Here is a 24,596-nt window from a genome sequence, read left to right as displayed (position 1 = left end):
TTGCCTGTGAAGCAGTGAAACTGAGAAAAACAATCTAACTGGATACTTCAAACCAATGATTTCACATTTCTTTTATTTTTTTTATTTTATTTGAGAACATACTGTACAGAGGGGTTACAATTACATGGGCAGGATAATGCATACATTTCTTACCAAGCATTGCAGCCTCCTCCTTTGTTTACCCTTCACCTCCCTTCCCAGCCTCCCCCCTCCCCTCCCCCCTCCCCCCCACCCAATCATACCCCCCTACCCCCCCCACACCGACATTGTAAAGCTGGTTTTGACATGACATTTTGTACTTCTCATTGTTGCAACAGGTCCACCTGAATCCTTAAACGACTTGTTTGTCCCCATCTCCTCCACATGTTATACTGACATCAAATATAGTGAAAGCGGGGGTTACACTGTGGGGGAGGGACATACACAGCAACAAAGAAATAATCTTATAAATGCGTTAGAAACACATGCATGAAAGAAACGAAAACATTAAAATACATATTTAAGGGTTCATTTTCCTAACATCACATTATCTGACCTTTTCCGCTTGACTCATACCTATACTAGATATTGCAAATAAGGGAAACCATGGGACCTATGTTTCTTTGGGCCTGGCTTACTTCACTTAATATAATTTTTTCCAAACCTTTCTATTTCCTAATTTCTAAGTGGCTCACAAAACATAATATCCTTAAAAACGTAATATAGTGAAGATTTCTCTTATTATGTACGCCAAAAATTTTGGGTTCAGAAAAGAAATGAGTAAATGGAAGCTTAACTAGAAGCCCTAGATAAGCGTATTGGCTTCAGCAGTGGAGGGAGGCCAAAACTTTTCAGTATACATTTTGTTAATATTTTTGCTACCTAAAGTGATTTTACGGAGCCTATTTGGCTCACTACTATGCAGAATAGATTGAATGAAGACATGAAAAAAATTCCACATCGAAATGAGGCAACATAAAAGAGTTTAAAAAGAGAAATCATGAAGATACAGCAGTGGCGGAGACTGTATAGTCCTTCAGCTTCGCTACACTTGAAGCCATAAGCTGTGATTAATTGGAAATCAGGCAAGAGCTAAGAGAAGGACATAGAAGTAGGACATAGAAGCATTGTCCTTTTGTAACAGACACTTTCTTCCAAGGTATGGGTGATTTAATTCTATTCTCCTCCATACATCTTGTTGAGCAAATGCAAAACCAAGAGAAATATAATCTATTGAAGTAATTTTGCAAAGAATAACTTCCCTGTTCCTGATATGGTATCTAAAGAAAGCCTTAAGAGAGAAGATAAAAGTGCAGTATTTCTCGGTTTCCTCTAAGCATCTTGTTAGCAAAATATATCTTTGAGATTAGAATTGATTGAACCAAAAAGGAATGGAGCACTTACTTTTCTGGGCACTTTAGACAGAAGACTTTCAAGGTAAAAGCAAACAGAAAAAAAGTATAGCCAAATATTTGTGATCACACTTTCTTGGGCTTGTTTCCTGGAGACAAAATTTTATATTAGATTTGTCCTCATTAACATAGATGTTGTTTCATGGCAACCATATGCAAGAGGGAAGTTTAATGGACTCGCTTGGACATGTAAACAGCATGATAGAAAAAAATGGTAAATAATATGTAGTGAATTACTTTGACCAATTACTTTGCCAGAACAAAGAAGGAAATACATAATTCAAAATTAATTGACTTAAAAGTATGAAGAAAGAGTAGTGAAGTGAGATGGGAGAAAACAGAGGATTGTTTTCTCTCCAGTGGAGTAATGGGTTCTTGATCTTGTTTCTTCCATGCTATCTTCACAAGCTATCAAGTGTGTCTCAGGACTGGAGTATCCAGTTCAGACAAAGAGAACTCACAGAAGAAAGATAATATTTTCAGCAGGTGTAGGTGATTTATAACCTTAGACAATCTATTTAAACCTGTTCAAAATTCTCCTCTACCCCAAACTTCCCTCTTTGAACAGTTTTGTTTGCTTTTCCCAAAACTGTTCTTCATTAACTGCTTAAAATTTTGAGAGGCCATATTCATACTTTCTAGAGATTGCTGTTTAGTTGTGATTTTTGTGTGTTTTTGTTTTTGTTGTGTTTTTTAACTGAATTTCAAAAGGTTGTGCAAGTGTGTTACAATTAAATATACCCATCTAATTGTCCAATACTCCTGGATCAGAGTGACTCCTTCTATCATTGTCAACCAACCCCTTTTGCAAGAATTATTTCAGATTTACCACTTCCTTTGTCATTTGTGTACATTTAATAGTCTAGCTGTACTTGCCTCTTGTTCCATTTTTCATTCATTCTATGTCTTGACTATTATTCCTCTCTGGTTTAAACTTCCTGATAGTCATTCTGTTAAACTGTTAATACTTTGAAAGGTTTATATACATTCCATGGAGTTTCAAACCTGCATATACTTGAATTGATGTCAGCTTATATTTCCATAATTTATACATCTGCAGTAACAATTTGGAAGACTGGAGACATGAAACACCTAGACATGATTTTATTCTCATCCATTTGGAAGATTAATCTTTAGTCAATAAGAAAGTTTAATAATGGCTTAGAATGTATTCCTAACTACCAATTTTTATAAATGGCTTTGTACAATGGTTTGTGATTATTTTATTTTACATGGGATAATATTTTCTACTAATTATAAGTTTTGGAAAAAGAAGAAAATTAAAATTTACTACTATAGAGGAATGTGATAGAAATAGAAGATGGATTTTATGACATATGTCTGAGGAGTACCAATATTCAAGATTTAAGTCATATTTCTTACTATGTTATACAGATAGGGAAAACATAAAACAACATATGATAAGGCAACTATTTGTGACTTTTTAAAAACTACCTTATTAAGTGATGAAATTAACTTTATTAGCTAATGTTTGGGTTTGAAATATGGAAAGATGATCTCTTTAACACATTTCTGGAAGGCACCTACTGAGCAACACAAATGGTGGGTGGTACTATTTCTATGCTTTAATGAATGGGTGAACCTGTTTGACATTAGTGCTGGGAAAATAAATCAACTCTATTGTAACCTGTTCCCTACACTTGAAAAACTTGTAATGTCACTAAGTTTCATCTATTTGTCAAAAGTTATTTTGGCAAATGGGATTTTAAAAAGTTTATTTGAAAAGGAATACACTTTCCTTAAATATAGGTTATCATTGGTTTGAAAGTGACAACATTTTTATACCACAGAACCAAGTTGTACTGAATTACCAGTGTTTTGAAGCACTAAGAATCTTCTCAATTAATGTTTTTCTGAATTAAATTTGATCTCTATGTCAAGTTTTCCAGGACTTGGTAGACCAATTTAGGATCTTTCCTTCCAGGAACTATTTTTTTGGCCCACTTATGCTGGACTGAAATCTTTCATTAATTATTAGGGGAGGGGTATTAAAAATAGTTTATGACACTTTGTGATCTTGTTCACTGATATGTGCTAGTCATCTGTAAATTGAAAGTTTGAATTACAGTACTTTCTCTCAGATTTGGTGATCTCATCCTTCATTTTAAGTTGCCTTGCATTTCACAATTGCTTACTGCAAATTCCTGCATCTCAAGGAATTGGGGCCCTGAAATATAGGAAATGAGAAATTGAGATGGGTCTTCAATTAGTTTCTGTTGGCATGTTGCATGGGCCTAGGTGAGAAGTCTTGCCTCTGTTATCTCATGATGCAGATAACTGGGACCTGGGATCCTAGGACCCATGAGTCTTGCAGAAAAATAATATTTTTTAGACATCATATTTGGGCATAATCAGTAGGAATGCTTCAGAAATATGGAGAAAAACAGTTTGGGACCAGCAAGTTAAAACAATAAACAGAGCAGTAGAGTAAAATCCCTTATAGATTAGAGGAAAACAACATTGCTTTTTGCCATGTGAATTCAGAAGACCAAGAACACTTAGAAGGTATCACAAGTTTATACCGAAGACATTGCACTGATACTTTTTATATTCTAATATATATTCTAAACCTAATTATTTATATTCCAATTCTATTTATTGGAATAAATAAATTATCAACTAATTCTAGTATGTTTCACTGTGTGAAATATATAATCAGTACATATAAATGTAAAATATATAACTATATATAATATAATAAAAAGGCACATGTTTTGCATTGTTCTGTTGTGGTTAGGGTATCAAGGGCAACGGTGTTTTAAAGTATTATTCCATTATCTCTACTTTAGTGTTTGACAGAGTTATACCTAAAGCTTTACCATTTGTAGATTTATAGCCTGAAGGCAAGAGGAAACATTGTGATTAAAACATTACCAATTTAAGACCTGATAACGAGGAAAACATATGGACTTCTCCTGCAACTATGAAAATACTCGGTGTTAGAAAGGCAGTATTGTAAGTTCCTCCATGGTTGGATGGTATACATGCCAAGACATTAGGTAATCATGCATATGAACAATTTTTCACCTTTTCTTGGCATTAGCTACTTTTGAAATGGTAGGTATAACTAAGAATTAAAATTTGACAAAATACCTTCTAGTCTGAACAGTTCTGTCTGAACTGTTCATCTCTCTATGATCCCTAGTAACTAAGATTACGTTTGTTCCAGTAAGACAATATATGCTGTCAGGGTAAGATATTCTAGTTGGTCCGTTCCTACATGGAAGAAGGATAAAAGGTCAGGTAGACATTTGTGCCAGTAACACCTCATTTTGGAATATTTCAGTTGCAGAAGTTTAGAAGTAGCTCTTATGCCAGGCTTACTTTGAATCCATTAGCTCCACAAATCTAACTCAGTTGATAAATAAGTACTTGAAAAACCATCATCTTTGGACCTAGCTATAAATACTTGAAAGTACTGTCAAATCCCAAATGAAAAAGACTTAAAAAGTCATTGACAAAAAAATTTGCTCAAGAAAATGTGGTATATATACAAAATGGAATTCTATGCCTCTATCAGAAAGAATGATATTGCCCCATTTGTTAGGAAAGAGAAAGGCTTGGAAAAAATTATATTAAGTGAAGTAAGCCAGGCCCAAAGAACCATAGGTCCCATGGTTTCCCTTATTTGCAATATCTAGTATATGTCTGAGTCAAGCAGAAAAGGTCAGATAAGGTGATGTAAGGGAAATGAACCCTAAGATATGTATTTAAATGTTTTTTTTTCTTTCATGCGATTGCTTCTAACGCATTTATAAGATTATTTCTTTGTTGTTTTGTATGTCCCTCCCCCACAGTATCACCCCTGCTTTCACTGTATTTGATGTCGGTAAAATTTGTGGAGGGGAAAGGGAAAAACAAATCGTTTAAATAGGGATAGAGGTGGACATATTGCAACAATTAGATAAACAAGTCGTTATGTCGAAAAATGAACTTTACAACTTTGGTGCAGGGGGGTGTAGCGGGGAGGATTGGATGGGGGAGGATGGGAAGGGATGGAAAGGGAAAACAAAGGAGGAGGCTACAATGCTTGATAAGAAATGTACTCATTATATTTCCCATGTAATTGTAACCCTTCTGTACAATATTTTCACAATAAAAATTAAAAAAATTAAAAAATTAAAAAAACAAAACAAATTTTGCAAATGTGAGCAATCGACTGAACAATATCATTTTCCCCACTATTCTCAGAATTTTAGGGAAATAAGATCAATAGCATTGTTGGGAATAATAAGTTTTCCTTGTTACAAATAGGCACCCAAGGACATAAGCCTGTATAAAGATTGCATCATTAACTACTTAAATTTAGAGGATACTACATGTTTCAGCAGCACATATACCCAAATTATAACAATACAGAGATTAACATGGCACTTGCACAAGGAAGATATGAAAACTTGTGAAGTATTCCATATTTTTCCTTCTTCAGATGCAAAAAATGAAAAAGTGAAAAGTTAATTACAAAATTACAAGTGCAATAATCCACATAATTCATATAATTAAAAGTTAGTTTGACATCAGTGTATTAAGTCTTCAACTTAGAAAGGCCTTTACATAGCAAAACCTTTACAAAACTTTTGAAATTAGGCATCATTGTCATTTTATCCCAAAGAAATATAATACTATAAGGACCTAGGAAAAAAGGAATCTTAAACTGTTTCTATATGGAATGCAATCTGAGAGGACACAATAATGAACCTATATATTATAAAACAATGTCAAATTCAGAGTATATCTAGGAGAGAATGAAATAGATTATTGACATTATACAAACATAGAATATAGAATATTTTAAAAATATACTTTTTCAGACAAGCACCAGAAATACTTTAGTTTTTCTACTACTCATTTCAACAGATAAGTTAAAATTATTTCTGATTTAAAAAATAACAAATTCTGTAGAACTCATTATAGATGTATACAAAAACTCTTGAATACATTTTAACATCAAAGGCAGGCAATTCACTTGGAAGAATTAAATGGAATCTGTGAATTTTTACAGTAAGTTATTGCTGTTGCTGGGCATTGGAGGTTCACGCCTGTAATCCTAGCTACTCAGGAGGCTGAGATCTGAGGATTCGAATTCAAATCTAGCCTGGGCAGGAAAGTGCGTGAGACACTTATCTCCAATAAAGCACAAGAAAACTGGAAGTGGAGCTGTGGCTCAAGAGGTAGAGAGTTCGCCTTGAGCTGAAGAGCACAGGGAGAGTGCCCAGGCCCAGAGTTCAAGCCCCACGACGGACCAAAAAAAAAGACATTGCTGTTATTTGGATTGTGAAAATATTTTGTATGGACACAATGGATGGACTGGCATTTTTGAAATTTAAGAAACTTAGCCGAACCATTAGGACTTAGGAGAACAATTTGTACGATCTTCCACAACTTAAAAGAGTTAGTGATATATACTTATCCTTTTGGCAATATCAAATGCAGTTTCTTCCAAGTTGTTCTTCATGCCTGGTTTGACAGAATGGTTCAACAGAAAGAGTTCCAGCATATCTTCTCTGTCTCAGTTCTGAGCAGCAAGATGCAAGGGGGTCAAGAGGTCTTTAATTTGAAATAATGAAGGGGGAAGATGGCGGAGGAGAAGCTGGAATCTGAACAAGCTCTCGCATAGAAAGCAATTTTAGAGTTCCAGTGAACAGTCCTAAGCCAGAGAATCACACCAAGTGTGCCATCACAGGACAGAGAGTTAGACAAGAGAGGGGAAGCCAAGGCAAAAAGAAGCACCTGAGTGCTCACCAGCAGCCGCCGCAGCGACGGCAGCGGCAGGGTCAAAAGCAGCGGAGACCACAGCCGGGGGCCATACCTGAGCGCTCACACAGAGTCCGGGACGAAGGAGCCAGACGCAACGGGCGAGCAGATTCTACTCAACACCAGCAAGAACCAACAAAGAGCGGACATCTTCATCCTGCAGCTTGCAGACCAGAGACGACCCAGGATCCAAGACTCGGCGTGAGTAGAAGCCCGACTTCCTCACTCCTTCTTAGGGATCAGAGGAGGGAAAGCCACCCCTCCCCCCCCAGCACCAGTGATCTCCATCTTGGATACCAACAAAGCTCGGAGGAGCTGCCAGCTCCAACCCAGGCCTTGGAATAAAACGAGTCATTTAGCAGGTCACAAGAACTTAACGGCAAAGTGACCTGCCAGACTCGGCTCCATCCAGGGAAAAGTCACCCAGCTCAGGCGCCAGCCATTGGAGTGGCTTCCCTCACTGGGTAACCAGAGCCAGAGGCTGCCCCTCCCTCTAGCAGCCTCAACAATCAATTGAAAAACAGAATCCCTGAGAACTGCTCCAGGCTGGGCTCTGGGAGATTTTTTTTTTTTTTGCACAAAACAGTCCCAGGAAAAAGCTACTGATTGTTGAAAGGCCTCAACTCTACCCAGAATTTAGCCTCACCACTGCATACCCCTCTTTTGTGATTCTCAAAGCAGATCACCCTCCTAGAAAACTAACCTGGGAGGGGGATCTCAAAATCTTGGGTAAAGCAGAGCATTTTTCTGCCTCTTCCAACAAACCGACTTAAGAAACCAATCAAGCCACAGGACCTCAAGCTGACCAGAGACTCCAACAAAAGGCTGGTTACAGACAAAAGGGAGATACAGGATTCTTCCCACCCCTCCCCCCCCCCAAAAAAAATCAAAGGACTTTTTTTTTTCTTTTTTCGTTTTTTCCTTTTTTTTCTTTCTTTTTTTCTTCTTCTTTTCTTTTTTATTGTTTGTTTTTTGTTTTTTGCTACCTTAAATATATATATATAATTTTTTTTCTCTTTTAAAACTTTTATTAATCTTTAATTTTTGCCTCTTCTGAAAAAATAATTGATTTCCAGTAACTTTTTTTTTGTTTTTTCTCCTCTTATAATTTTTATTTTAGGAATATGTAAATGAGCGTTTTCCTTTCTTTTCTTATCTTCTTTCTCTTTTTCTTTCTTTCTTAATTATCTTTTTGTTTTTTGTCTAGCTCTACTGAACTTCTGATCTTTTCTTCTCCCTTTCCCATCCTTAAAGTTTTTCACACCTCCTCTATGTCCCTCCCTTTCTCACAACATATTCACATTCCTCTCTAAATAGATGGTCTTTTAATCTCTACAATAACATTAATTTTTATGTTTCTATTTTTTTTCTGGTCTCTTTTCATTCCCCTATCCCTCTCTTCTTTTTCTCTCTCTCTCTACTTGCATCCTACCCAATCCATTTCCTGAATTGTGATTAGGACATAGTTAACTCTCCCTGTGCCTCCCCACACCAATCTATTCCTATTTTTCACCCACATCTCTCCCTAATCCTAATAATTTCTGGTTTTCCAAATTCTTTTCTGCGGTTCAAAGTCCTTTAAAATATAGTTGTTTGATGTTGAATAGATGTATCTGTGGAACTAGATTGTATCTGTAGACTATTGACTGTACAAATGCAAACTTTGGTTGATGGTTGCCTTAAGATAGTGTTCTAGCACAAAACTGGTACTATCTTCATCTCAAATGGGCAGAGTAAGCCAGAAAAACACAAGAAAAATGGCAAATCCGGGTATCTCAATTCCCAATCTTGATAATCAGGGGACAGATCAGATAATGAACAATCCAGAGGAGAGTTCCCAAATAGCTCTACAAACACTGGTGGCAAACATGATAAATGAGAAGCTTGACAACTTACAAAGGACTCTGTATGAGCGTGAGAGGGAGAGAGAGGAGGCATCCCAGAAGTTTATACAGGAATATCATAAGCGTGAGGAAGCTACTCAAAAACTGATACAGGATTTGCGTGAACAACTTGAGAATACTCAAAGAGAAAGGGAGGAATGGCGTGAGCAGGCTGAAACACGCAAAGAGAACTGCAGGAATCCCACGAACGTGAGGAAGCTAAACAAAGAGTAATACAGGAATTGAGAGACCAGGTAGAGAACACACAAAGATCACTAAAGGCATCCATAGAATCCATTAACAAAGAGCTGAAGGAAGTCAGGGAGACCACAAAGGGAATGCTGAATGGAACCCAACACAAGGAATGGGAGTCCAAAGAAACCATATCCAATCAACTAAGTGATTTGAGGACAAACACTGAACACCAAATTAAGGAAGTAAAGAAATTCATACAAGACCTAAAACAGAGCTTCAACAAAGAACTTGAAGCTATCAAAGCTGACCAATTAGAAGGAAAAGAGATTAAAAACAAAGTAGAGAGTCTTGACAGCAGGTTAGACCATGCAGAAGATCGAATCTCAGGGATTGAAGACAGCCTAGATATTATAGAGAAAGAACATACAACCATCCAAGACAAGTCCAAGAAATGTGATAGATCTATCCAACACCTGGAAGACACCATCAGAAGGCCTAACTTAAGGATAATGGGTGTAGAGGAGCACCTACAAACAGAAGTTAATGGTCTAGGAAATTTGTTTAACAGGATCCTAGCAGAGAACTTCCCAAACATCCAAAAAGATAGGCCTATTCAGATACAAGAAGCCTTTAGAACCCCAAATAGACCAGACCAGAATAGGACATCCCACCGTCACATTATAATACACACAGGATCAACTCAGAACAAGGAAAAGATCCTTAAAGCTGTCAAGGAGAAAAGGGTAATCACCTATAAAGGGAAACCAATTAGAATCACCTCAGATTTCTCAGCAGAGACAATCAAAGCAAGAAGAGCCTGGAATGATGTATGCCATGCCCTAAAAACAAACAACTATCAACCAAGAATACTGTACCCAGCTAAAATCTCCTTTATAACTGAAGGCCAAATGAAAACCTTCCACAGCAAAGAAAACTTGAAACAATACATCTCCACCAAACCAGCCCTACAAAAGATTCTTAAAGATGTCCTACACATAGAAAACAAACAAGACCACAATAAAAGCCAACAACTGCACCCAAACTGAGAATCAAAGAACCATAGGAAGAACCCAGATTTCACAGCCCCCAAGAAGGTAGATAACATGGCAGGAACTCCCAAATACCTCTCAGTCCTATCTCTTAACGTTAACGGACTGAACTCTCCAATTAAGCGACATAGACTGTCTAGTTGGATTAAAAAACAAGACCCTTCTATCTGCTGCCTGCAGGAGTCACATCTTGCCCGTAAAAACAAACACATTTTCAATGTTAAAGGCTGGAACAAAATCTACCAAGCAAACGGCCCTCATAAACAGGCGGGAGTTGCAATCCTAATATCAGATAAAATAGACTTCAAATTAAAAATCGTGAGAAGAGATAAAGAAGGTTGCTACATACTAATTAAAGGATCTCTCTTTCAGGAGGATATTACAATTCTAAATATCTATTCGCCAAACAATGGAGCACCCAAATTTATCAAAGAAACACTACTTTCCCTCAAATCCCATATAGATCCAAAGACATTAATTGTTGGGGATTTTAACAAACCACTCTCCCCACTAGACAGATCAACTTGGCAAAAACTCAACAGAGAAACCGCAGATCTAAACAGCTGCATAGATCAACTAGACTTAACAGACATTTACCGAACATTTCACCCAGCAGCATCAGAATACACGTTCTTCTCAGCAGCACATGGAACGTTTTCTAAAATAGACCACATTCTAGGCCACAAAGCAAACTTGTCTAAATTCAGAAACATTGAAGTTATACCCTGCATTCTCTCTGATCACAAGGGAATAAAATTAGAACTCAACACCAAAAGCCACCAAAGAAAGTCCGGTATCACATGGAGGCTGAACAACACACTGCTGAATCAAGAGTGGGTCATGGAAGAGATTAGAAAGGAAATTCAAATGTTCATGCTATTCAACAAAAATGAACACACAAATTACCAGCTCCTCTGGGACACAGCAAAGGCAGTACTCAGAGGCAAGTTTATAGCTCTGAGCTCCTACATCAACAAATTGGAGAGATCTAAAACTAGCAATTGAATGACACATCTAAACCTCCTTGAAAAAGAGCAGCAAGGTAAACCCCAATCCAGTAGACGGAAAGAAATAATCAAAATTAAATCAGAATTAAATGAATTAGAATCCAAAAAAACTATAGAAAGAATCAACAAAACAAAGAGTTGTTTCTTTGAAAAACTTAACAAAATTGACAGACCCTTAGCAAATCTTATCAGAAAAAGAAGAGAACACACCCAAATTAATAAACTCAGAGATGAGAATGGAAACATCACCACAGAAACAACCAAGATTCAGAACATTATAAGGGAATACTTCTCAAAACTTTATGCTAATAAGTTCGAGAACTTGACAGAAATGGACCTCTTCCTAGCAAATATTGACATGCCAAAAATAAACCAAGATGAGTTAAACTATCTTAACAGGCCCATATCAAGCATTGAAATAGAAACAGCAATAAGAGACCTCCCAGCTAAGAAAAGTCCAGGACCAGATGGTTTTACAGCGGAATTTAACAAGGCCTTCAAAGCAGAACTCACACCAATTCTCCTCCAACTCTTCAATGAAATTGAAAAAGAAAGCTCACTACCGAACACATTCTATGAAGCCATCATAACCCTCATCCCAAAACCAGGCAGGGACTCATCAAAGAAAGAATACTATAGACCCATTTCTTTGATGAACATCGATGCAAAACTTCTCAACAAAATTTTGGCAAATCGACTTCAACAATTCATCCAAAAAATCATACAACACGATCAAACAGGATTCATTTCAGGGATGCAAAGCTGGTTCAATATACGCAAATCAATTAATATTATTCATCACATCAACAGGAGCAAGAACAAGAACCACATGGTTATCTCAATAGACGCAGAAAAAGCATTCAACAAGATCCAACACCACTTTATGATGAAGGTTTTGGAAAAATTAGGAATCCATGGAACATTCCTCAATACAATAAAGGCTGTATATGACAAACCTACAGCCAGCATTATACTCAATGGTGAAAAACTAAAGCCATTTCCTCTTAACTCAGGAACAAGACAAGGATGCCCACTCTCTCCACTTCTCTTCAATCTAGTATTAGAATGCCTAGCTACAGCAATAAGACAAGATGCAGACATAAAGGGGATCCAAATAGGGAAAGAAGAAATAAAACTCTCCCTCTTTGCAGATGACATGATCTTGTATTTAAAGAATCCCATAGACTCCACTCCCAAATTACTCAAGCTGATTCAAAACTTTGACAAAGTAGCAGGTTATAAAATTAACCCCCCAAAATCAATGGCTTTTCTGTATGCCAACAATGAGAAAAGTGTGGCTAAAATTAGGAATGCAACTCCATTTGTAATAGCCCCACAAAAAATAAAATACCTAGGAATTAACTTAACTAAAGAAGTGAAGGACCTCTATGATGAAAACTTTAAAATCTTGAGAAAGGAAATCAACACAGAACTTAAAAAATGGCAAAACCTCCCATGCTCCTGGATTGGCAAGATTAACATCGTGAAAATGGCAATACTTCCCAAGGCTATCTACAAATTCAACGCGATACCTATCAAAATTCCACCCTCATTCTTCAAGGAAATAGAAGAGGCAATCCAAAAATTCATATGGAACAATAAAAGACCCCGAATAGCAAAAACACTTCTCAACGGAAAGAACACTGCTGGAGGAATATCAATACCAAATTTCAAACTCTACTATAAAGCCATAGTAATCAAAAGAGCTTGGTATTGGCATAAGAACAGACCTCAGGACCAATGGAATAGAATTGAAAACCCAGAAATGAACCTACAGACCTATAGCCATCTAATCTTCGATAAGGAAGCTAAAACAATAGAATGGAAGAAAGACAGCCTCTTCAGTAAATGGTGCTGGCAAAATTGGTTAACTACATGTAGAAAACTAAAGCTAGATCCTTATATATCACCCTGCACCAGAATCAACTCCAAATGGATCAAAGACCTTGAACTCAAAGCAGACACTCTGAAAACATTACAGGATGGAATAGGAGAAACCCTAGGTCTCCTTGGCTCAGGCCGAAATTTTCTGAATAGAGACCCGGAAACACAACAAATCAAAGAAAGGTTGGACAAATGGGATTGCATAAGGTTGCAGAGCTTCTGCAGGGCAAATGACATAGCTAGCAAGATCAATAGAAAGCCCACGGATTGGGAGAAGATCTTTACTAGCCATACAACGGACAAGGGTCTCATATCTAAAATATACTTGGAACTCAAAAAATTAAACCACCCAACAACAAATCCTCAAAGAAACAACTGCCCAATAAATAAGTGGGCGAAAGACTTAAAGAGAAGCTTCTCTGAAGAAGAAAGAAGGATGGCCATTAGACACATGAAGAAATGTTCAACATCCCTAGCCATAAAAGAAATGCAAATCAAAACAACATTGAGATATCACCTCACTCCAGTTAGAACAGCAAAAATCAAGAACTCTAACAACAACAGACGCTGGAGGGGATGTGGACAGAAAGGAACCTTACTTCATTGTTGGTGGGAATGTAAACTTGTTCAACCACTTTGGAAAGCAGTATGGAGGTTCCTCAAAAGACTTCACATAGATCTCCCCTATGATCCAGCAATCGCACTTTTGGGCATTTACCCAAATGTATACAAACAAGACCACACTAAAGCTACCAGCACAACTATGTTTATTGCAGCATTATTTACCATAGCTAAGATATGGAACCAACCCAGAAGCCCCTCAGTAGATGAATGGATCAAGAAAATGTGGTATATATACACAATGGAATTCTATGCCTCCATCAGAAAGAATGACATTTCCCCATTTGTTAGGAAATGGAAAGGCTTGGAAAAAATTATATTAAGTGAAGTAAGCCAGGCCCAAAGAAACATAGGTCCCATGGTTTCCCTTATTTGCAATATCTAGTATAGGTATGAGTCAAGCGGGAAAGATCAGATAATGTGATGTTAGGAAAACGAACCCTTAAATATGTATTTTAATGTTTTCGTTTCTTTCATGCATGTGTTTCTAACGCATTTATAAGATTATTTCTTTGTTGCTTTGTATGTCTTTCCCCCACAGTGTAACCCCCGCTTTCACTTTATTTGATGTCAGTATAACATGTGGAGGAGATGGGGACAAACAAGTCGTTTAAGGATTCAGGTAGACCTGTTGTAACAAGGGGAATTACAAAATGTCATGTCATAGCAAGCTTTACAATGTCGGTGTGGGGGGGGGAGGGGGGTATGATTGGGTGGGGGGAGGGGGGAGGCTGGGAAGGGAGGTGAAGGGTAAACAAAGGAGGAGGCTGCAATGCTTGGTAAGAAATGTATGCATTATCCTGCCCATGTAATTGTAACCCCTCTGTACAGTATGTTCTCAAATAAAATAAAATTAAAAAATTAAAAAATTAAAAAAAAAAGAGGTCTTTAATTTTGGCATTGGTATCTGCCTCATGATGAAGTAAGAAAGAAGCCACTCGTATTATTCCACGTATATCCACTGTGCAGGGGTATCCAGCCATCTACAGTTATTGCATGTGTCACTTGAGCCACCAACTCACGAACAATGGGTAATTGTCCACTGTAGGCTTCCCGATGAAGAGGGGTATACTCATCATCATCCCTCATATGCATATGAGTGGCCTTTTTGGAAAGTAGTCTCCACACTGTAGTAAGCTGATTATTTTAAGCATCCCAAAGAAGAAATTTGCTTGGATCCTTCTCCATTTTTTTCTTGCAATTGATACCATTCCTCACTTTTTCATCTTGTTCCTCATCTTCATCAGAATTGCCTAACCAGAGACTTTGAGAGCCAGTCGGAATGAGGTGTCTATGTAGTTCCCTAAAAGGTCACGTTGGATGAACTGGTCAGAAATACCCCATGAGTTTTTCACCATGATTTATTTTCTCTTTTTCCCTTTTTACTATTCTAAACTATTCTAACTGGAGAGTAGGGAATTGATGGAGAGCAGAGGAAAGATTTTCCTCCGTATTCAAAGTACAGACTGAAAATGAGGGCCAGTGGTGTCTTCAGGTGCAGCTTATTCTAGGAATGAGAAAATATGAAATAATGCTTTCTATATAAATGATTTGGGAAATGGCAGAGCAGAAAGTGAAATGATGCAACCAAAAATATAAAAGCAAAATAAATGAGGATAATTATGCAGCAATCATATTATCTATGAGAACTATGAAAGAGAGAGAGGAAGAAAGACAGGTGTGCAATGACCTAGCTAGCCATAAAATCCATGCTTCGGATCAATTTATAGGGCAAACAAAATTTTATTTTTTTAAAGAGATGGAAATCAAATTTATGTATTTACTTGAAATTCGTAAATACATTTTAGTAGCCTACATAAAGAGGCATAGCTTTGACCAAATTACAGACAAGAATCTAAATCCTGATAATTCTAGTAACAGATCTGACTGAAATAATTTGAATCACACTTTTCCTGTACAATGAAAGAATAGGTCCAGGCTAGGAAAGCAGCTAGAGAAGGCAGGCCAATTGTATCTGTGAGAAAACTTTGTGGAAACTGGTATTGAGGATTACTTTCTGGTGCCACTTGCACTGGAAGCATGATTCTGAAATATTGCTTGCTGATTCTGAACTATTGCTTTGATCATTATATTCTCCAAGAGGAAAAAGTGAAAATTGATTGCAAAGGACTACTAACAGATTTTGACTTCTCATTAAGCACCTTCAATGATAAAAATCACATGAAGAAAATAGACAGGCCTACTTTTTTAGATGAAAACAAGTGTCTTTAAAAAAAAAAACAAGAAATTTAAGTAGTCATGAAAAGGACTTCTATTTTACTACTGAATTATACATTTTTTCCTAATGTTGGGTAACAATAAATAATGGATCTTTTAGAAAGCTCTTAAAGCTCATATGTTCAATAATGAATTCTCTTACACTATATCATGGTATTTTTTGTGTATGGAAGAAATTTCCATTACTAACTTGATGTTCTGACAAGAAAATATCATCACTGTATGTCTTGCTTCTATTCTCTCAGTTTTAAATTACTAAGTATGTGCATTAGATAAGTATAGAGGAAAAAGTAGAAGCCCCACTGATGGCTCATGTATTTAATCCAAGCTAATCAGAAAGATGAAATCTGAGGATTGTCGTTCAAAACCAGACCAAGCAAAAAAAAAAAAAGTCCATTAGATTCTGATTTTAAAGTAACCAGCAAAACCTAGAAATGGAGCTATTACAAACAGTAAAATGCTAGCCTTGAGAAAATAAAACAAAAAAAATTCTGGGAAAGAGCCAGGCCCTGAACCAAACAAATGACTTACTTAATTTGTCAATTAATTAATTAAAAATACATTAAGAAGTCACATGTAGAGAGGCAGGAAATATGTAACACCAGTGGTGACTGGATTATGTATTATTTTGTAATAAGGCAAATCATCATTTGTCCTAATCACTAATATTTCATTTGAACTTTTTGTACGATAAACCCTCAATTTAGCATGTATGTATATGTGTGTGTACATGTGCGCACATGTGTGTGTATGTGTGCATGTGCTATTGCAATGTTGCTTGCCAATGTGGAAAGGGTGAGGCTGAAAAGAGCTATCTGTTTTGCAGTGTTTTTATTTATCAGTGTTTTGTCATGTCATTTCAGTGGAACTACCCTTTTGTACATTTTATTTTTCAAATAATAACGTCATCATAATCCAAGCATTTACAACATTAAGTTAGGTAAAAGAGACCGCTTTCAGCTCTTATTAAATGTTAGGTAAGAAGACACTGACCTAATTAAGTAGTAAGTTATTGCTGTAAGATGATTGTTAGTACAAAATAGGTATTTGATCACTTAACTTGGTTATACAGTTCAGATATACTCATGGAGTGAGTTTGACAGACTTGACCAAATAAGTATTACTCTCTGGTTATTCCTGTGAAACACAAGATGGATAAACTCCAGATTACTGTTGAAAATAACTTCCTTTGTAAGATCATATCTATTCTCACTAAGAGATAATCAACCCCATATTATGTTTGAATATCACATCTTATTGACTGAAAATAAGTATTGTGGATATGCTTGTTAGATATTCCTTTCAAAAACAAACAAACAAAAATTATGTGTCATCTCCAGATTGTGGATGTATTTAAAGTTATTTTGTACATGCAAAGGGACATTCACTAATGGCTCTTTTGTGGGAGCAACTATCACAACTTTAACAGATAAGGCTTTTTGGATATCTTTTACAATATAAAGAACATCCCAGAGCGAGTCTTGCAATTTCTGAAAACCCTTTGAATATTTAAGTATTATTTCAGTTCATTGACTATAGAGCTCAAGACATTTCTGAAATAAATATCGTTAAGGTCTGAAAATGTAAGTGGGTATATAGGCTTTTTATGAATCATTTTATGAAAACCCAGTTTTTATGAAAGTAAATGAAATAGAATAAAAGAATGTAAGTGAATTTGGCAAGCTAATTATTATTAGGACTTTCTTTTCTATTAACACAGTCCTTTTCATGTAGAGGATGCATTTAAATTATTTCCTTTGTGTCTCTGTACTTCAGTTAGTCTTAGAACCTTTATAGTTATAAGAGTGAATTTGTAGTATAAATAAAGATCTTTTAAAATAATTAAGATTAATCTTGTGTTTTGTGTCCTGCTCCCAAGAAAATAAGTTATTTTCAAGTGTTAATAGTTTATCATTATTATTATCATTGTCATAAGGAATCTTTAAAATGCAGTAGTATTGATGTCTTTTTAAACCAATTGTATTCACAAGTTGGAGAGTCTTTAATTCATGCTTAGGTGTTGTTGTCTATGATTCTTAACCTCTCATTCCTAACTTTAATGACAGGTCATACTGCATTTTGGGGTATATGAAAGATAAAAATATTTATCTGTGGTCAAAGGTAATTTTTATATCAGTGTTGGTTTAATAACATTTTAAAGTAGTACCTTTCTCTCAAAATGTTTGGTATAAAAAACAATCAAAATACTTCTAATGGTAAACAATATAGGTGAGCTACAATGTGGAAATGATTGGTCCATAAGACCTGCAGTATGTTTTCATCAGAAATTGGGTAGGTCATTCTTTCAATATGACTTTAAACATAGATGGGTCCCCAGGCAGTGCAGTGTTGAATCATGGGATAGAATATGATTTCTACTATTTTGAGCTAGAAATCAAGAATGTTATAGTTTGGCAGTTCCTTTCACCAGGGAGGTATAAATTGATTATGAACTTGGAGTTTTCATATTACAGTACCCTATTTTCTTTTTATTTTCCTTTTTTTTTTTTTTGTTTTTTTTAGTTAGTCATGGGGCTTGAACTCTGGGCTTGGGCACTGTCCCTGCGCTCTTCCAATCAAGACGAGCATTCTACCGCTTGAGCCACAGTGCAACTTCCGGTTTACTAAAGGTTTATTATAGATAAGCCTCACAGACTTTACTGCCCGGGCTGGCTTTGAACTGGGATCCTCAGATCTCAGCCTGCTTAGTAGCTAGGATTACAGGCGTGAGCCACTGGCATCTGGCTTAGTAACCTATTTTCTAACAAAGATAAAGTGAAATATTATGAGTGTCCACAATAATATTGGGAAATTTTCCTAGAATTAGTAGACTAAGTGCTGGTATTTTAGTCATAAAATAGAATAAGGTAATTTGATAGGGTGGGAATGGGCCGTAGGCTAAAGCTTACCATGTATGCAATGTTAGACTAGTAATTCCAATTCTGAAGACTTCAATATCATCATCTGATAATTAAAAATAGAAGTAGTTCCAATTTATGGGATTATTGTGAGGATTAAATTAGATAACGTAAAGTACTTGGAAAAACAATCAGCATTTGATACTTTATACCTGTTATTTTATCATGTGATGAATTCTAACATTTTTAATGTGATATTTATATTGTGTCTATTTAGGATATGCAATGTGATGTATTGATATTCATTGCATTGTTCACTTTCCTGTCATTATGAGGAAAATACCTGCAAAGATATTTTTTGAGGAGGAAACTATTATATTGTCTCATGGTTTAAGAGAACGCAGTTTAAGGTCAGATGTCTCCATTGTTTTTAATTGTATTTTAATTAAATAGTGGTATGAAGGAATTTCCATTCAACAAATCAGTTTATAAGTACAATAGATGTATACATAACGTTCCACATCCTTCCAAAGCTCACCCCATTTTAATTTTTTCTAGATTCATACTATCTGCATTGAATATTATGCCTTCACTCTCTTCCTCTATAACTCTCTTTATTCCTTCCCTTTGACTTCCCCTCATATCTTCCAAGTGATAGTTTCCTGGTATTCATTTTGTTAGATTAAAAGTTCAATTTTATTTTATAAGAAATTACACCTTTTAAATACTCCTCTGCAAATAGCATTCTTTGGTTAATACTGTTGTGTAAAGTTGTGTAATAGTGGCCTAAAGTTCTAGCTTCCAAATACGCGACAGAACATGGTTCCTTTGTGTGTCTGATTCAGATTTAGTTTACTTAACATATTTTTAGATCTATCCATTTCTATGCAAATGATGTAACAATCTTCATAATGGATGGGTGCAATCCAATTGTGTATATGTGCCACACTTCTCCAACCATCCCTCTGCCAAAGGGCATCTTGTCTGTTTCCATAACTTCACTAAGGTGAATAGTGCAACAGTGAACATGGTTATGATAGTGATTTTACTCTAACTTTTTGGAAGAATTCATGACTATCTTTCTGGGAGCAATACTCTAACCAATTTTCCAGAATAAGCACATCGCTCCCTTCATCTCCATCACAACTTTTTGCAACTCCTCAAAAACACAACTACCACCTACAGGTCTCAATAAGCTAAAACAACACTGTGCCCATATTCTTCCAATAAATTTTTTCATAATTTTACACATAATTTAGTGAAAGCCTTCTATGTACTTTCCTAATGTGGGAATGAGGGACATGACAATAGAGTAAAAGTAAGAAAAATGCAATTTAATTAGCTATTAGAATATTTACAATCATTTTCAGATCTAACTCGTAACCTCACTTACTATTATTTTAATCTTTATTTGATTACTTAATCTATCCCCTAAATTATAACAGGTGATTTAAATACAAAGGCAAAAATGTGGTTTGATTTTGACACTCATATGTGAGGATGCACAATATGGACAAATACATGGATTAGAATTAATAGCCAATATCAATTTTGTTAAAGTAAAGATGGTTTTCCCAAACTGATTCTCACAACTCATATTCAAGTCAACAACAAGAAACATGTGACACTTCCCTTTGTTTTGCTCCTCATTATGTTTTGTTTCCATTTTATTTTATAATCAAGGATGATTTCATAAATCTATTGTAGATACAGAAATATGTAAAATATTTCTATCTGTATGCATTGATATATACATACACACAAATACTGTACAGTTTATAATGAAATTTATACATTCTGTAACTATACAATTTACTAAATTATTAAAAACATCGACGGCTCATGCCGGAAATCCTGGTTACTTGGGAGGCTGAGACCTGACAATCATGGTTTGAAGCTATCCTAGGCAGGAAAGTCCATGAGCCTCTTATCTCCAAGCAAACACCAGGAAATCAGAATTGGAACTGTGGCTCAAAGTTGTAGAGTAGTAGCCTTGACGGAAAAAGCTCAGGGACATCACCCAGGCTCTTAGTTTAAGAACTACAATCTAATAAAGAAAATCTATTTAATTTACAACTGTGTAAGTAGAGTATTTCCATCACTCAAATGCACATCCATGCTCATTTGCAAGGTAACTCTGTTATGTCTGGAGTACCTCATAACATTATCAGTTAAGTAGAAAGCATTGCAAGGTGGGTTCACTCTATCTCTCATATGGATTTTTCTCCAGTCAAAAACTCAAATCTTACAATTATTCCAATTATTTAAAGTCATAGCTTTTTTCTTTAATACCCATAATATTAGAGTTTGAATTGAGTGCCTTGTGTCTCCTAAATGGGTGTTCTTACCACTTTGTCATGCCCCCAGCCCTAAATTATCATGATTAATTTTCAGATAGAATCTGGCTTCCTACTTGTGTATGATCTTGAGCTCAGCTCACTTTATGTTTTTCTTCCTGGAATTTAGAATAGCAGGTCTTGGCATTGTGTACAGATCTTTCTGTCCAGTCGGGGCTTTAACCACTATCCTCACAACAAGTACACTCCCACATAGTCAGGATTTTCATAAGCTTATCATAGCTGATTTTTTTTAAAAAAATCTTTGCATTTCCTGCTGATCATATATTATATGAAGATAATAAAACTACAGATGCTTGCCAGGAGGAGAAAAATCTATTACTAATTGTTTCACAGAGGCTTCCCTTCTAGTGAAAGAAATATATTGCTTGATGCAGGATTTCACACAGTCATATTGCTAGGAAGAACCTTAAACAATTATCTAACACTACAGAGTTTAGGGAGATGAATTGACCTCCTGAATAATTTACTTTTAGATGAAATAAAAGCAGGCTTCCAAAAAGAGAACAGACTTTAGAGAAACATGATGAGTTGTATGTAAATAGGTGCTTATCTGATTTTGTTAATTGGTGAACTAATACAGAGAAATAAAGTACAGCAAAGAGAAAAAATAAAGAACTCTCCATTGAAATACTCATTTGTGTGTGTGTGTGTGTGTGTGTGTGTGTGTGTGTGTGTGTGTGCGCGCGTGCACTCGTGCCTGTACTCACACGCACATGTGCATGTGCTTATGCATGCATTCATCATTCCCGAGGTTTGATAGTGCCTAGGCACTATCCCTAAGCTTCTGTACCCAAGGATAGTGGTCTACCACTTGAGCCACTGCTGCACTATTGGTTTTTTGGAAAAATTGCATGTATTTTCATGACTGGACTGGCTTTGAACAGTGGTCTTCAGATCTCAGCCTCCTGAGTAGCTAGCTAAGCTGATTCAGCCTTTGAGTAGCTAGTTAAAATTCTGCCTGTTTTCTATGCTTCACTGCTCTTTTATTCTTTCCATGAGGTAATCACAAGCCTAAGTCATATATATGTCTAAGTTCTTTAAAAATACTCTTACTGCTTGGCACCAGGGGCTCCTGTACTCTTAACTACTTAGGAGATTTAAGAACAGAACCCAGGCTTCTTTCTCAATCTATAGCTGGGTGCGTTGGATCATTTCCACCATCCTGCACTATCTAGAGACTAAGATTGGAAATACTGAGGATTCAGGCCAGCCAAGGTAGGAAACTAGACAATTTGTTGTGCAACTCTGATGCCATTGATGATGGGAAGGCTAAAAGGACAGATCAGGTGCATGTTCTTGTGGAAAGGGAACACCTATCCTAAAATTAACCACTGATATGATGACAGCCTAGCAAGAACAATACCCCAAGTTGAAATCCCCACAATTTCCCACAACCAGAATAAGTATATGCATTAACATCCAAAAACATTGTACAATATGTTGTTTGCTGTAATATCATCTTTATCTGATTATCATATGATGTGACAAAATAGTTTCTTCATTAAACTTGTGATATATTTAAAAAGACCTAGAACATTCTTTCTCACTTATTATGTTCAAACAAATGGCAAATTGCCTCATTTCTTACATATTTGACTACCACTAAAAATTCATCTAATGATTATTATAGTAATATATTCTCATTACGTTACTATGTAACAGTTTTTAAACTTTTTGTTTCTCTGAAGTTTAAGTATATAAATAGTTTCATCAAAGTATATTCCTTCCGTACTTGGGGCAGATTTTTATAAAGATTTTAAACAATGGCTTCTAAGAATACTTAATTGGTATACTGTTTGGTTTATTTTAATATCAATTTAATTTAATTGTAATTGTAATGTACAGAAGGGATACAGTTACATAAATAATATAATGTGTATATTTCTTATGGAAGGAACATGGTTATCCGCGACATCGGTTTTTTTAACTCAAAAACAGCTTTTGCTGTTGTTATTGATCAATGGGTCCTTTTGCTTTCTTTGTTCATGCATTTTTTATTATAAAATTGATATACAGAGGGTTTACTGTTACTTAAGTCAACTACAGAGTAAACTTCATTTTATATTCTAAATTTCAAAATTTGAACTTAATTACTTATTTTTTTTTCTTTCATTAGGGTAATTGTTTTTTCAGAGTTGTAGGAGTAGTTAATTTAATTTTGCATGGTTTCTACACATGTAAATTATTCAGACACATATATTTTGCTTTTAAAATATTTAACATATGAATATTTAAAATTATTTTCTTAATTTTTATATGGATGGTGAATTTAAATAAATTTATTTTCTTAAAGTTCTAAACATATTTTTTCAGGTAACAAATAATTACTGTATTTTCAAGAATCACATACTTTATTAAGAAATGAATCATTACCAGGTTAATTTTTGTAAATATTTGTACTTGAACGATAAAAAAAAGTTTGAACTGGGCATGGTGATTTTTTAAATTTTTTTTTTATTTTTTATTGTGAAAATACTGTACAGAGGGGTTACAATTACATGGGCAAAATAATGAGTACATTTCCTTTTTTTTAATTTAAATTTTAATTTTTTGTGAACATATTGCACAGAGGGTTTACAATTACATGGGCAAGATAATGAGTACGTTTCTTATCAAACATTGCAGCCTCCTCCTTTGTTGACCCTTCACATCCCTTCCAAGCCTCCCCCCCCTTCCCGGTCCCCCAGCGAATCCTTCCACCGCCCCCGCACCAAAGTTGTAAAGTTCGTTTTCGATATAACAACTAGTACTTCTCATTGTTGGAACAGGTTCACCTGTATCCTTAAACGTCTTGTTTTTCCCCATCTCCTCCACAAATTATACCGACATCAAATATAGTGAAAGCAGGGGTTATACCATGTCGGAGGGACATACAAAACAACAAAGACATAATCTTATAAATGCGTTAGAAACAAATGCATGAAAGAAAAAAAACATTAAAATACATATCTAAGGGTTCATTTTCCTAACATCACATTATCTGACCTTTTCGGCTTGACTCATACATATACTAGATATTGCAAATAAGGGAAACCATGGGACCTATGTTTCTTTGGGCTTTTATTACTTCACTTAATATAATTTTTTCCAAGTCTTTTCATTTCCTAACAGATGGGGCAATGTCATTCTTTCTGATGTAGGCATGGAATTCCATTGTGTATATATACCACATTTTCTTGATCCATTCCTCTGCTGAGGGGCATCTGGGTTGGTTCCATATCTTAGCTATGGTAAATAATGCTGCAATAAACATAGTTGTGCTGGTAGTTTTAGTGTGGTCTTGTTTGTAAACATTTGAGTAAATGCCCCAAAGTGGGACTGCTGGGTCATCAGGG

The 24,596-nt window shown here is 35.7% G+C and overlaps 1 pseudogene; it reads left to right on the top strand.

The window, feature by feature from the left end:
* Positions 1-5,731: 5,731 nt before the first annotated feature.
* LOC138833438 (U6 spliceosomal RNA) lies at positions 5,732-5,831 on the top strand (annotated as a pseudogene).
* The last annotated feature ends 18,765 nt before the right edge of the window (positions 5,832-24,596 follow it).

This window comes from Dipodomys merriami, unplaced genomic scaffold, assembly GCF_024711535.1.
Source record: "Dipodomys merriami isolate MVZ:Mamm:240054 unplaced genomic scaffold, mDipMer1.0.p SCAF_2073, whole genome shotgun sequence".
Taxonomy (NCBI): Eukaryota; Metazoa; Chordata; class Mammalia; order Rodentia; family Heteromyidae; genus Dipodomys; species Dipodomys merriami.
Note: the sequence above shows the minus strand (reverse complement) of the source record. Positions and strands in the feature narration are given on the sequence as shown.